This window comes from Orycteropus afer, unplaced genomic scaffold (assembly GCF_000298275.1).
Source record: "Orycteropus afer afer isolate SDZICR_OR568_19922 unplaced genomic scaffold, OryAfe1.0 scaffold00375, whole genome shotgun sequence".
NCBI lineage: Eukaryota > Metazoa > Chordata > Mammalia > Tubulidentata > Orycteropodidae > Orycteropus > Orycteropus afer.
The window spans coordinates 767,282-781,895 of record NW_006921962.1 but is presented as its reverse complement, the minus strand read 5'-3'; the positions used below and the strand labels follow the sequence as shown (position 1 = coordinate 781,895).

At 34.5% G+C, this 14,614-nt stretch overlaps 1 protein-coding gene across 1 annotated transcript in view; it reads right to left on the bottom strand.

Moving 5' to 3' along the window:
* The window catches only part of PPFIA2 (PTPRF interacting protein alpha 2), a 643,396-nt gene that overhangs the window by 183,931 nt on the left and 444,851 nt on the right, over window positions 1–14,614 (bottom strand). The window lies entirely within an intron of this gene.

Below are 14,614 nucleotides of genomic sequence, written 5' to 3'. Positions count from 1 at the left end.
CTGTAGGCTCAAATCATAACAAAACACGTGACTTTTTCTTTCTTTCCTTTTTTGTTGTTAAATGTAGATAGTCAGGGTCCAAGCTAACAGAATAATGAATCAGAATTCCTGGATACAGTGTACTTTTCAAAAGCTTTGCAGGTGATATTACAACCAGGGCTGAAAACTACTCTCTTTGTCTCACCTCTTTGGGTGATGGACTCATATATCAGAAAGAATAAAAAAGGATAGCAGAGTCTGACAAGCATTTATTCTCATATTAAGATACGAACTTATTTTTTTTCTCTCAGTCCAAAGTAAATATAATGTTACCATACAGAAAGAAACATTCTTTTATGTTTACCAATGATGGGGTGAGGAGAGAGAAAATCACTAACTGGAGAGTAGACACATATTAACTTGGATGAAGGGATATACAATATACAATAAGGGGGAAGCGTGCACAAGTCCATTAGTTCTGGATACAGCAGAAACATAGAGAGGGTACAAACCCATCCAATCCCTTGAACAGATAACAGTTATAATACCTCTGGTAATTTGTGTATAATAACCAAAGACTTCAGCAGAGTTCTAAAAAAGAGGAGTTGAATAAATTATTAGACCTGAGAAAAGAGAAGTGGCTCAGTCATTTACTAAATGCATGAATTGAGTGACTTACTTCAAGCTTTGGAGTCATGTTTTCTGAAACTTTAAAATGCTAACAGTATTTCCTGCCTTGTCAGGTGATAAGGCAATAACAGGATCTTAATAATTTACAACTGTTCATAATACCAATCATCTCATGATATGAGGTCACACACTGATGGTGAAGGTAGGTAAGTGATTTAAGCTGCTTGGAAGAAAGCGACAAAGTAACACTTAACTAGTGCTTGGCCCAGCCCAGAGCCTTACAACCTGTAAATGTTACAAAAAAATTTGTTAATGACACTATAATTTAACTAAAAAAAATTTGCTAATGACACTATAATTTAACTTTAATTTTCTCCTTAAGGATCCTTTATTTCCTTTCTCTCCCTATTCCATGTTATAAAACTTTCACAAAACATATTCAGATTCAATTTTTAGATTATTTTCTTCTTTATCTCCCTGCAACTGTTTTCTGAATGAAAATTATACTATGAGCTTATATCAACATAACTAAATAAGAGAAGAGATTGTTGTTGTTATGTGCCATCGAGTCGGACCCGATTCATAGACACGTCTTCTTGGGTTTACGAGGCGGTATCATGCTGGAAGTAGATTGCTCAACCTTCCTTCTGAGGTGTGGCTGGTGGGTTTGAACCATCAACCTTCTGGTTAGCAGTCAAATGCCTTATGCACTATGCTATCAGAGCTCCTAGAGAAGAGATTATCAATACTAAATTCATTAAAAAAAATTTCAATTAAGGAAGAAAGTTAAGATGCTTTATAGTACATGGTAAGTCCTACCTGATAAAATCTGAGATATTTTCTTCTGTCATGTTTTCAAAAGTAAAGTCACTAGTAGTCAAATTATTAATTAAAAAAACCTCAGATTAAATTAATTTATACATCCTTTCTGTCCATCCATTTCCATTTAATATTCTAAAACTTCAACTGATTGGAAATTCTAAATTTCTCAACATTTGAGGCCCATTCTTCATTCCTGCCAAAAGGAAAATGTGGACAAAGAGAGCTGAAGAAATCTTCTGATCTCGTTCAATATATCTTGAAGTCTTACATTTTCTACACAATTAAAATGTAGGGGCAAATGCAATGCTATCATGCTATTTACTTTAGATTGCTAAGTCAGAATTATTTAAACTGACATCTACTGGAAGCATTTAGAAGAAAGATTTAAAATCAAGTAATCTATTTTATGTAAATACATAGATGTTTTAATGTGTCTTCTCCATACAGTTAAATGCTTAATTTAAACCTAATGTTTAGCACTGTTTAAAGATAGTCTAATTTAATGAATTGATTTAATATATGTCTTATTAATTTAGTTAATACATGTTTTATCTCTCTGTAACTATAATGCATTTATGAACCTTGAAATAACCCATAGAAATACAATAAACATGAAGATATATGCTTAATTAAAATAACTGGTGATTTAGAGTCTTAGACACAGTTTTCAGATGTAAAGATATTTGTTCTTAAGGGAAAGGCCACACAGCAGAGTGGCTACTATTCAATGCTCAAATATGAAGCTGACTAGTAATAACTCACTGTGGTGGTTATGTTTTTGGGTCAACTTGGTTGGACCTGGTTGAGTGGCTGGACAGCTGGTGGTAGTTATTCCCCATGATGAGACTTGCAATCACCTCCATGGTGGGATCTACCACAAGCAGCTGAGTAGCTGCTTTGGGTATGTGGTCTGCTTCCCGTATATAAGAAGCAACTTTGGGAATGGTCTCTATCCTATGACATGCTTGGACCCTGAATATAGCCGTGTTGTTGTTCAGCAGCCTGCTATGCTCAGCCGACCTTGGGACTTTCAATAGACTTAAGTTAATGGCCTGCCATGTGGTTTGGTAACATCAGGACTGTGCCTTTTTACTGGTCAGCCTTGGGCTTCTCAGCAGCCAGCAGCCATCTAAGTGAAGAAATGCCTTTAGCTCCAGTGGGCTGGGAGCAGGAGGCAGAGCTGGACCCCAAAGGTTGAGGGGCTTTCACTCAGCCCCTAGAGCCTGGCACTTTGAACTTGGACTTAAAGCCTCCAAATTGTAAGAATAAACTCCTGTTAAGGCCATCCCATTTAAATTTCTTGTCAGAGAGGCACTAGGTAACCAGAACGCCACTTAGCTTTTCTAAACTTTAGTCGTCTCTTTTGTAAATACTAGAACTAATTATACTAATCTCACAGTTATCTCATATGTTAATTGTGATGAATAAATGGAAAAGTGTGTGTGTGCGTGTGTGTGTGTGTGTGTGTGGTGCTTAGCATAGTGTCAGGCACACAGTAATCTCTCAAATAATTACTTTTACCAACTGTACAATTAAGTGAATTGCAAGGTCATTTATAAAATGAATGTTGTTGTTGTTGTTGTTGTTAAATGCCGTCGAGTCGTTTCTGACTCATAGCGACCCCATGCACAGCAGACTTTCCCAATGCTACACGTCGTCTAATGTCCTGACTGCTGCTTCCGTTGGCATCGATTGTAGAACCAAGCAACGTGAATTCCTTGACAACCTCAATCTTCTCTCCATTTATTGTGATGCTGCTCATTGGTCCAGTTGTGAGGATTTTTGTTTTCTTTATGTTGAGATGTGGGAGCTCTGGTAGCATAGTGGCTAAGACACTTGCCTGCTAACCAGACGGCTGGCGGTTCAAACCCACCAGCCACTCCTCGGAAGGAAGGTTGGGCAATCCTACTTCCGTAGTGATAACTGCCTCGGAAACCCAAGGAGGGGTCGCTATGAGTCGGGGCCGACTCGACGGCACATAACAACAACAACAACAACATGTTGAGATGTAATCCATACTGCCAACTGTATCCTTCAACCTTCATCAGTAGGTGCCTTAAGTCATCCTCACTTTCAGCAAGCAAAGTTGTATCGTCTGCATATCTCAGGTTGTTAATGATTCTTCCTCCAATCCTGATACCACGTTTTTCTTCATATAGTCCAGCTTCTCGGATTATTTGCTCAGCATATAGATTGAATAAGTGTGGAGACAGAATACAACCCTGACACACTCCCTTCTTGATTTTAAACCATGTAGTGTCCCCTTGTTCTGTTCGAATGACAGCCTCCTGGTCAAGGTACAGATTCCTCATGAGTACAATCAAGTGCTCGGGAATTCCCATTCTTCTCAATGTTATCCATAATTTGTCATGATCCACACAATCAAATGCCTTTGCATAGTCAATAAAACACAAGTAAACATCTTTCTGGTATTCCCTGCTTTGAACCAAGATCCATCTGACAACAGCTATGATATCCCTTGTTCCACATCCTCTTCTGAATCCGACTTGAACCTTGGGAAGTTCTCTATCAATATACTGCTGCAAACGTTTCTGAATTATCTTCAGTAAGATCTTACTTGCATGTGATATTAATGATATTGTTCTATAATTTCTACATTCTGTGGGATCACCTTTCTTTGGAATGGGCACAAATATGGATCTCTTCCAGTCAGTTGGCCAGGTAGCTGTCCTCCAAATCTCTTGGCATAACTGAGTGAGTGCCTCCAATGGGGCATCTGTTTGTTGAAATATCTCAATCGGTATGCCATCAATTCCTGGAGCCTTGTTCTTTGCCAGTTCTTTCATTGCAGCTTTGACTTCTTCCTTCATTACCATTGGTTCTAGATCATATGCCACTTCCTGAAATGGATGAAGATCGATCAGTTCTTTTTGGTACAGTGACTCTGTGTATTCCTGCCATCTTCTCTTGATGTTTCCTGCATCATTCAATATTTTCCCATAGAATCTCTCAATATTGCAACTCGAGGCTTAAAGTTTTTCTTCAGTTCTTTCAGTTTGAGAAATGCTGAGCGTGTTCTCCCCTTTTGGTTTTCAGACTCCAGGTCTTTGCACATTTCATTATAGTAATTGGCTTTGTCTACTCGAGCTACTCTTTGAAATCTTCTGTTCAGCTCTTTTACCTTTTCATTTTTTCCATTTGCTTTAGAAAATGAATGTAGTGTTACAGAATTATCATATAAACAAATAAGGTATTTGTTTAATTAATAAAAGGATATTTAGTTTTGTATATAACAATGTATTGTTATTTTGTTTATCACCAAGTTTAAAATCTCAACAGAAAAGAGATTTCTTCAACTCATCTAATAACTAAGTGATACTGGTATTTCGAGCCTAACAACCGCAATACAACATTAGTACTGTAAGTTTCCAAAGAGCTTTTGTCATTAAAGCATGACTTCTTTTAAATATAGGCAGATCAGAATTAAGGTTTTATTTCCCAGATGGTAAAAGTTAAATGCATCGTCAGGGGTTGTAGAACTAGTAAGTGACAGGTGCGGAACTCAAACTGGAATCTTTTGAACTAACTTTAAATGCCTTTTTTTTTCTTATTGTTTTTAAAATTACCTTGTTCTCATTCAATTCTAGCATTTCATTTAAATTGCTTTAAAGGTCAGAAATCTTTCTCAAAATGTTACCTTTAAAATATGACTACTTTTGTAAATGCCCGGCTAAAATTAAATAGATGAAATTCGTGATGTTCATGATCAAAATATTAACATGAAACTTATACACAACAACATGCAAAGATAAAACAAGGATGTTTACCATCACAAGGAAAACAAATCCTATGCTTCCATCAAAGAAAACATCATAATCAAAGCAGGAACGAGAGTCTGAAAAGATTTGCAAATAGACTTCAAATGTCTCATACTCAGTAGGAGGCTATTTTAACCTATATTTTAAACATTTCCACACATGGGTCTTAGAAATAGTAAAAATAGTGGAATCAGCAAGCAGAAATTTCTTTAGCTCTCTTTTCTTTGTTGAGTTGTACCATACATTGTCATAAAACACCTTGATTTCCTTTTGTTTAGGAGATCTGGAACAGTACTATTATGAACAGCAAAGACATGTTTTCTATTGATGATAATAACTTGGGTAATTGACAGTTTCTACACTTGTCTTTATAAGATGCTATATCATAAAGTATAATCTTGAAGTATAATAAAAAAAAATCATAGGCTTTTATGAATAACTACAGGTTTGCAATGTTGAAACTTTGGATTTATCAATATGAAACAATTAAAAAAAAAGACACCATTCAATTATCATTTACCTTTTCAAGATACAAAATCAATTAAGAACTATACAATTTTCTAACCAAAAATGACACGACTGCCATGAGAAGAATAGGTTCCCAATAAGTGGCTCTATTGGAAACTACTAACACTTTGCTGATAAGCTAAAACCCTTATATAACCAAAGTTTAACATTTTCTTCAAGGGATATAAGTTCAAAGCTGCAAGGATGTCTTTATGTAAACATTTTATTCATTAAACAAATATTATTTTCTGGTAAGTTTAACCATGGTGATTTACTTTAAATGTTATTGAAATAACAATCTTATAAGTGACTTGCTGTTAGAATGTTAGTTGTAAGTTAGTCACAGAATTACTTACTTGTTTACTAATGATGAAAATAAGCTATCCAATTGAAATAGGATATATAGTGTACATAAACATGGAAGACATTGGGAAATCATTGAAAGATTAATCATCTTTATAGAGGCAGATGTAGATAAGAAAATTTAAATCAGGTGGCATAGTGCCTAAGGCATTTAACTGCTAACCAGAAGGCTGATGGTTCAAACCCACCAGCCACTCCTCAAAATGAAGATTGGGCAATCTACTTCCGTAGTGATACCGCCTAAGAAACCCAAGGAGGGGTTGCTGTGAGTCAGAAATAACTTGAGCAGTGAGGTTTCTTTCTTTTCTTTTTTTTTGTAACATCTTATAGAACTGGGAAAATGGTAAGATGAAGGAATTCAAAGGTGAATAATTGGTAAAGGGTCTGTCAAGATAAATGATTATTAATTTTAGAATTCTAAAATAATTTACTTCAAGAACTTTTGCAGTGGTCTCCTTTCTTTATCTGAGGTTTTCCACTCAGAGATATGACATTTTTAATTTGAAGAGAAAAATGACTTAGTCATCTCATTAATTCTGCAAATAAATGCTCAGATGAGTATTGCTGTCACATACCCCAAGGCTAATTGCTTTAATTAAGTACTGCTCAGCCACTCTCTCACTTCTCTCATGTTTTTCTGGAGCATTTTCACCTATTTAAACTTCTTTTACACTAGATGTAGCTGAATTGCATGGAGTTTGGGATGCTTTCTAATTTTTACCCTGGTCAAGTTTTAGGGAAACATTTTACCTCTGGATTTACTCCAAGTGGCCCAAGTCATTAGAGACAACTATTTGTATCTGTTTCTTTTGAAATAGGTTGAACAATATAATATTATAGATTTGGATAAGGAAACATCATAGTAGAATCCATGTTGTTTTAGTTGCTAAGTGCTGTGGAAACTGGTTTTTAAGGAATCTGCTAGGATTCCTTAATGAGAACTTAATCTGTGTCTATTATCCCACACTAAAATTCTTATTTCTAAAGGATCTCTGGTGGCACAATGGGTAAGACATTTGGCTGCTAACGAGAAGGTCAGTGGTTCAAATCTACCAGCTGCTCTATGGAAGGAAGATGAGGCAATCTACTTCCGTAAAGATTTACAGCCTTGGAAACCTAATGGGTGTTTCTGAGTCAGAATTGACTTAATGGCAGTGGGTTTAGTGTTTTGGTTTTAGTCTTGGTGGGTCCTTGTCATTTTTTACTTTCATAAAAATAACTTTTCTCACCACCCTTAGAAGATAACCCATTTTTAGTTTTCTTGGGGAAAAATCCTCTGAAAAAAAATCCTAAAGTCTTCTGTCTTCTCTAAATCAAAGTCTTCTTTCATCATTACCCTTTCTATATTCCTCTCAGAAGAAGGATTTCTACTTTTGCTGAGTCTCCACTGTGTTGTCCTTAAATGATCCCTTCTCCTATCTTTCTTGCACTTTACTTTCCACTATCTGTGAACATTTTCAAGCATCTCTCATAATAAAAATACTCTCTCTGTACTGCCTACTCAGTTAGTTCTTAATCTCTCCTCTCCTTCATTGCTAAACTTCTCAAAATAGTATTATTTATCATCTCTTATTCTTAAACTTATAATTTGACTCTAGTTATTTTCATTATGGCTACAATGAAACTGTCTTTGAAAACATCTCCTGTGACCTCCTAATTGTAAATCTAATTACTCATATTAGATATAATCTGGCATAGCTTCCTAAAACATCTGACATTGTTGACCCCCTTCCAATCCTTATATATTTAAGTGTAGGATTCTCTCTCTCTTGACTTGCTTGAGTTTAATATCTCTCACAGGTTGCTTCTCAACCTTTTCTTTGCTTGGTAGGGTAGGCTCTATCTTTTATTTAATCTATTCACCTATTTTACTTGCCCTTCCATTCTTATGGGTCCACTAGAGTAGTGATTCTTAAACCACCTCAAAAAGACAATTGTAAGAATTAAATGGCATAATGTATGTAAAATAATGACTATGATCTGTGCCCATAAACTCCAGAATAGGGGTTTACTGCATCTAGCTCCTTTTACCACCCTGATCCAACAATATTCTTCTGAATGTGAATGGTACTTGATTTGTCCATGAAAGTTGATATATAATATTTCTATAGATGTCAATGATAATGCTTTCTATACAGAGGTAAAATGAAATGTTAATTCTCAGAAATTTCTAATTGAAAGTGAGTAAATTCAGTAGTTGAGATAAACATATAAAGAGTAAAAGCAATAGAAAAAGCATAAACCTACCTACAACTAGATGGCCTAGTTCTTTTGATGTCTAATGTAATCATGTGGAAGAGCTTTCCAAATAAGCACACCTTGTGCACTCACAGCAAATTAGTCTGTCAATTGATTTTTTACAGTAGCTTCTGAATAATCCATTTTGTTTGCTTTAATTAAATAATTAAAGATTAAATGGGCTTCTGTTAAAGGAGAACACATTGTTAGGATGTAATCCATTTATTCCTCTTTGTGCTTGCTTTTATTGTATTTTTTCAAAGTGGTTTGAAAATTAAGATATGATAAAAATACTCCACAAGAAATAAAGCTTTTATTTGTATTTTCTCCAAGTAAATAATCTGGACTCTCTCTGTTTGGACAATGGCCTGGAAAATGCATCTAATGTTAACAATACAACCTGCCTATACAGTGATATTCAACGATGTAAAATTAGAGAAAATTTTCATTTTGTACATAAATGAAATGTATATGACTCTAACCCTAATCCTAAACCTAAACCCTAAACCCTAATATTTATCATATTTTCTTTGATTCCTTCATTTATATTTATATTTGCCATTACTGCAAGAACAAAAAATTGCCAGACTGGGTAATCCTGTGCTCTGTCTATGCAGTTCAGTATTTCCTGACACGGACCCTTGTTTTCTTTTTCAAGAAATCATAGTGATTAAAAATTAAAAAAAAAAAACAAAAAAAACTAAAACTTGGACATGGTACCTTGACCATCACATACATTTTTTACCTTTAAGTTTTGTAGGTACAACTGATCTGCCAAATTTAAAAACTGATAATATCTCTTCCTTCCATCAAAATCCTTTGTTGGCTCATTGTTTCACACAGAACAAAAAACAGGTCCTAGCCATCCTCAACTTAGTCTGCCTGCCTGCATAGCCTTGTCTCCATCCTCCTTCCCTCCGTCCCCTTGTCTCCTGCTGTTTCTCCTCTCTTCCACCAAGTCTATCTAGTAATCTTCTTATAGGTAGCTCTCAAATTCTAGGAATTTTGTTTTTCCTCTAGGATGATTTTTTAACACTATCTGCTCTTCTTCATTCATACCTTTAAAATTAATTACTGTTTTTAATACTACTAAATCTTGTGCTTACTTTTATTTTCTCATTAGCTCACTGTATTGTAAGTACTTTTTCACAAGTCTATCTCCCCTACTGAGGGTACCTGTCTGGCACAAATGATTTTTGCTGGGCTTCTAACTGAAAGGTTGGGAATTCAAAACCAACCAGTGGTGGCACAGAAGACAGACCTGGAAGTCTACTTCTATGAGATTACAGCCCATGCAAACCCTACGCAAGTGTAGTTCTGCTCTGACACACGTGGGATTAATATAAATCTAAATCAACTCAAGGGCAATGGGTTTGTTTGTTTCTTTCTTTCTTTTATTTCCACTACTAGTCTTGAATTAATACTTTAATAATATCTTTATACTCTATACTTAGTGCAAAGCTTAGCAAACAGAACATGCCCAATAAATGTTTGCTGAATTGCAGTGCAGTGTTCAAAATCACCTATCACAGTAGTATGTCAACTTCCCATACAAGACTATATTAATATTATAGGTGCATCCTCCACCCCTCCCTACCATTTACCAACACACACACACACACACACACCCAAAAAAAGACAAAAAAAAAAATACTTTCAGCAGTTTCTCACTTCACAAAGTACAAAATCCAAATTTCTAGCATGACATTAACGTCCTCCAAAAATTGACTCCTATCAACCTTTCCACCTTCCTCTTCTATATCTTTCTACACATGCTGACCTTTAACCACACATCACCCATTTTTCCTAATCATGCTGTTTGTGCAGCCTGAAATATTCTTCCACTTTTCAAGCAAAATCATAGGATAGGCTGAAAGACAGTCCCTTTATGGTGAATCCTCCTCTGATAATTTGACTAGGAAAACAATACCCCTTTCCTTTGTATTCTTTTGCACTATGCTTGTGTATCTATTTTGCACTTACTTATTTTTGCACTAAACTACATCTTAGTTATAGTGTGTATGTCTATCTCCTTTCCTAGAGGGCAAGTTGCATGAACTTGTGTGTAATGCCTCACTTTCCTATTCCTTTCTGTCAGATTCACACAAAGTTCTCTACATGGTGCATGCTCAATAATTATATATTGACATGAACATAGCCCTTGTTCATTCAAAACAAATGATTACATAATTCCATTTGTTGAGCATAGTTATTTCAAATATCCATCAGGGGAATAGCACAGAACAATGTGGACATTTTGGTCAAAAGAAACTCTGCACAGTGTGCAACTTGACAAATATATATTGATCAAGTGGGTCCTATCATTGAGAAAGAACACAAATGAGCAACACAGGTCCATTTTTTCAGGAAAGTAAGAACTTGTGCTTAAAACCGAAAAAACAAAACTACTGTCTTTGAGTCAATTCTGACTCAGCAACTCTATAGCATAGAACTGTCCCACAGGGTTTCCAAAGCAATAAATCTTTATAGAAGCAGACTGTCACATCTTTTTTCCCATGGACCGGCTGGTGGGTCAAATTGCTGATCATTTGGTTACCAGCTGAGTGCTTAACCACTATGTCAATAGGGATCCTTAACTTGTGCTTTGACAATTAACCCTAATACTTGTTGACCTAAGGTCACTGTCATAATAAATAGTGAGGAATGAGCTTGAGTAATTTAAACTAAGGTGTAATGACTGTTGGTATAGGATCATAAAATATTCCATGAAGTAGATGACGTTTGAGCTTGAACTTAAATGGAGAAGTGTGATTTCAGTGGATGACCTGTGGTTGTGGAGGTTTTCCAGGAAAGAGAGACATTAGTGTAAGCGTTATAGGTAAGAAAAGCATGGCCTACTTTAAAACCAAAACAAAAAGATTATTCTAATTTAAGAAGGACTTAGAATGACTCAGTTAGGAAAGTAAGGATAGTGGGAGTTAAAGCTGGATTTGTAGATTAGGATCATTGCAGAAGTTCTGGATAGTCTATTATAGGTTTACATAGTATACACCATTATATTATTAATATATACCAATACAGTATAATATACCATCATATTATTTATATAGTTTATATATAAAAGTATTATATATAAATGTATAATAGGTACAATGTGTATGTGTGTGTATATATATATATATATATACTATATAATATATATAACATACATATGGACATACATATATATATATATATATATATATATGTATATGTATATAAGGAGGCTCTGGTAGTGTAGTGCCTAAGGCATTTAACTGCTAACCAGAAAGCTGGTGGTTCAAACTCACCAGCCACTCCTTGGAAGGAAGACTGGGCCATCTACTTCCACAGATACACTGCCTCGGAAACCCAAGGAGGGGTTGCTATGAGTCAGATCTGACTCGACAGCAGTGTGTTTAGAGTTACGTATATATATATTATTATAGTATACATGTCACACATATATGATGTATTAGAATATATTATGGGGGAAGAAAAAAGTAAAACAATTTGAGGCTTTGCTTAGCATTTTTGACCTAGCAGAATTATTTAGCAGAAAGGGTCAAAAGACAAGAACAGATAAAAACCTATTTTAATATCTCAGGGGAGATCTTAAGAAGATCTGAACTATGATGATTTTAATTTATATACTCTCTGACTTCTTTTTCTTTTTTTTTTTTAATTAGGGAACTAAAATAATTCAGAAAAATGTTTGGGTAAATTCCTTGCTATATTACCTGTCACTAGCACTACTAGAAGTCCAGGAATTAGATTCCAGTAATGTAGCATCCTTACACTCCAAGCTTGCTACATAGATTCTGGAAGCAAATAGTTTTGAATTATAAGAGACACTTGTAAAGGCATTTTAACCTTTTGTTAATTTAGCTAAATGGTAGATTTTTATTTTCGTACTTGGTTATTTTTATTCATGTTATATAGTTTTGATTAGCTTCTAAAAATGTGCTTACAAAAAGTTTTTATTTTTTATTTATGTAAACATAGACTCTTTATTTCATATTTTCTTCAATTATTTCCCATACCCAACTTTACCACCTTTTCCTGTATCTAAATATCCAAACTCTACCTATTTTCCCTTCCTAAACCTGTCAATAGGAGTAATTTTTCTAACCTTCTTTTGTTGTATCTCTAAACATATCTTGTTATCATCAATACTTAGTGTTTCATTTGAAGAGATGTCTTGTACTAATAGGGAATCAAGAGCTCATATTCCAGGTTTGGGTTTTTTTTTTTTTTTTTAGTGTTTTATTTTGAAATACTCATTTTCTATTTACTCTCTTAAAAACATATTACTAAAAAAAAAAAAAATCACTAATAATTTGCTTGTAAATAATTTATCAGGAGCCCTTGTGGAACAGTGGTTAAGTCACTTGGCAGCTAATTGATTGGTGTTTCAAACCCACGAGTTTCTCAGATAAGATGTGGGAGTCTGCTGCTTCCCTAAAGACTACTGCCTTGGAAACCTTGTGGGATAGTTCTACTCTGTCCTAAAGGGTTGCCATGAGTTATAATTAACTCAATGACAGCGAGTTTGGGTTTCTTTTCTTTTCTTTTTTTGAACAATTTATTATTGGAAAACTAAGGAACTTTTTTTTTTTTTTTTTTTACAACCAACAGCAAAGAGATTATATTGAAGTTGATAATAGGCAAAACAATTGCTTTCGTCTTACTTATACCAATGGCTTAAAATAAAAATCATTTGAGGAGGCTGCAATAGCTGTGTTGTTGTTAGGTGCTATGAGCCTATTTCTGACGCGTAGTGACCCATGCGATGGAACTGTCTCATAGGGTTCTAGCTGTGATCTTTAAGGAAGTAGACCACCAGATCTTTCTCCCGCAGAACTGCTCGGTGGATTTGAACTTCCATTCTTTCAGTTAGCAGCTGAGCGTTTAACTGTTGTGCAAACAGAGCTCCTGCAGTAGTTGTGGAGGGAGATTAATGATTTTAAATTTATTTTATCTATATACTAGTGATCTAATGCACTGTATTGCCTACAAGAAACTACAATAATATTTGTAAATATTTGTAAAACTATATTAAAGAACACAATAAAAAATCTTTCCTCCACATTTGTTCTCAAAGGTTGTCCTCCCATTTCATGTACAGTTAATTGAACTATTCAGTTCCTGTTCCTTCAATTAATTTGCTGAAGCCTCACTTTAACTTATGGGACATTTATATTTAAGCATAAATATTCTAGCCAAGTGGTCTCACTACATCTTTGTTTATACCAAACGGAAACTTTATCACTGACATATTAAATAAGATTTTTGTATCAGTATTCACCAAACTTTTTGTTTGTTTTGTTTTGTTTTTTAAAAAACTCACTCCTATAAAGTTGATTCTTCCTCATAGCGACCACCATTGGGTTTCCAAGGCTATAAATCTTTACAGAAGCAGACTGCCTCATCTTTTTATGTGGAGTGACTGGTGGGTTTGAATCACTGACCATTTGTTAGCAGCCAAATGCCTTAACCACTTACATTACCAGAGCTCCTACTCATAAATGTATATTAAAAATAAAGAAAGATCAAAATTATAAATGAAATAAAAAGTGAATAAACATATTTTATTCCTAAACATTCCAGTAATTAGTATACCCTACTACGTGGATAATTTACCTACTTACTCTCATAAAATGTTTGAATTCCCCTTGTTATTACCCCTATCTCAAAGGTTTTTCTTCTGTAATGACTGAGAGGCATCAATCCCTTATTTCTAATTTTTTTTTTTTTTTTTTTAGCAGAATGGGGAACAAACCATCTAGCTTACTAACCTGAATCCATTCACAAAATTCACCAAAAGACTTTTTGTTTTAACTTGTGTGCCACAAATAATGCTTTTAATACTACTTGTTTTAAATTCATGTAGGATTGATTATTTCTGTAGTTAAAAGTCTATTATTTCTAGATTTTAAATTGCTTTGCTTGGAACCAACAAAAGCATATACAAACTCCTTTAACTAGCCCAGTTCCCTTTAAAGAATAGGGAAGGATTTGTTGGATAAGATTTTTAGTATAGTTTAAAAATGAGTATTGTATGTATTATGTACATAAATATCATTTGTTATAAATTCCTTTATAAGGCTTATCATTAATGACATTAGCTCCCTGTGTGTCTTATTATTTAAAACTGGGAAGATTTTTATGAATGATTTAGTCTGTTCACCACTATAATACCAATATTTTTATCACTAGAAAAAACTTCTGAAAAAATTGGCCTTGGAAATCTCAGATACAGAGATGGGGCAACTTTAGTAGCCTAACTTGAATTAGTCTATTTCATTTACATATAT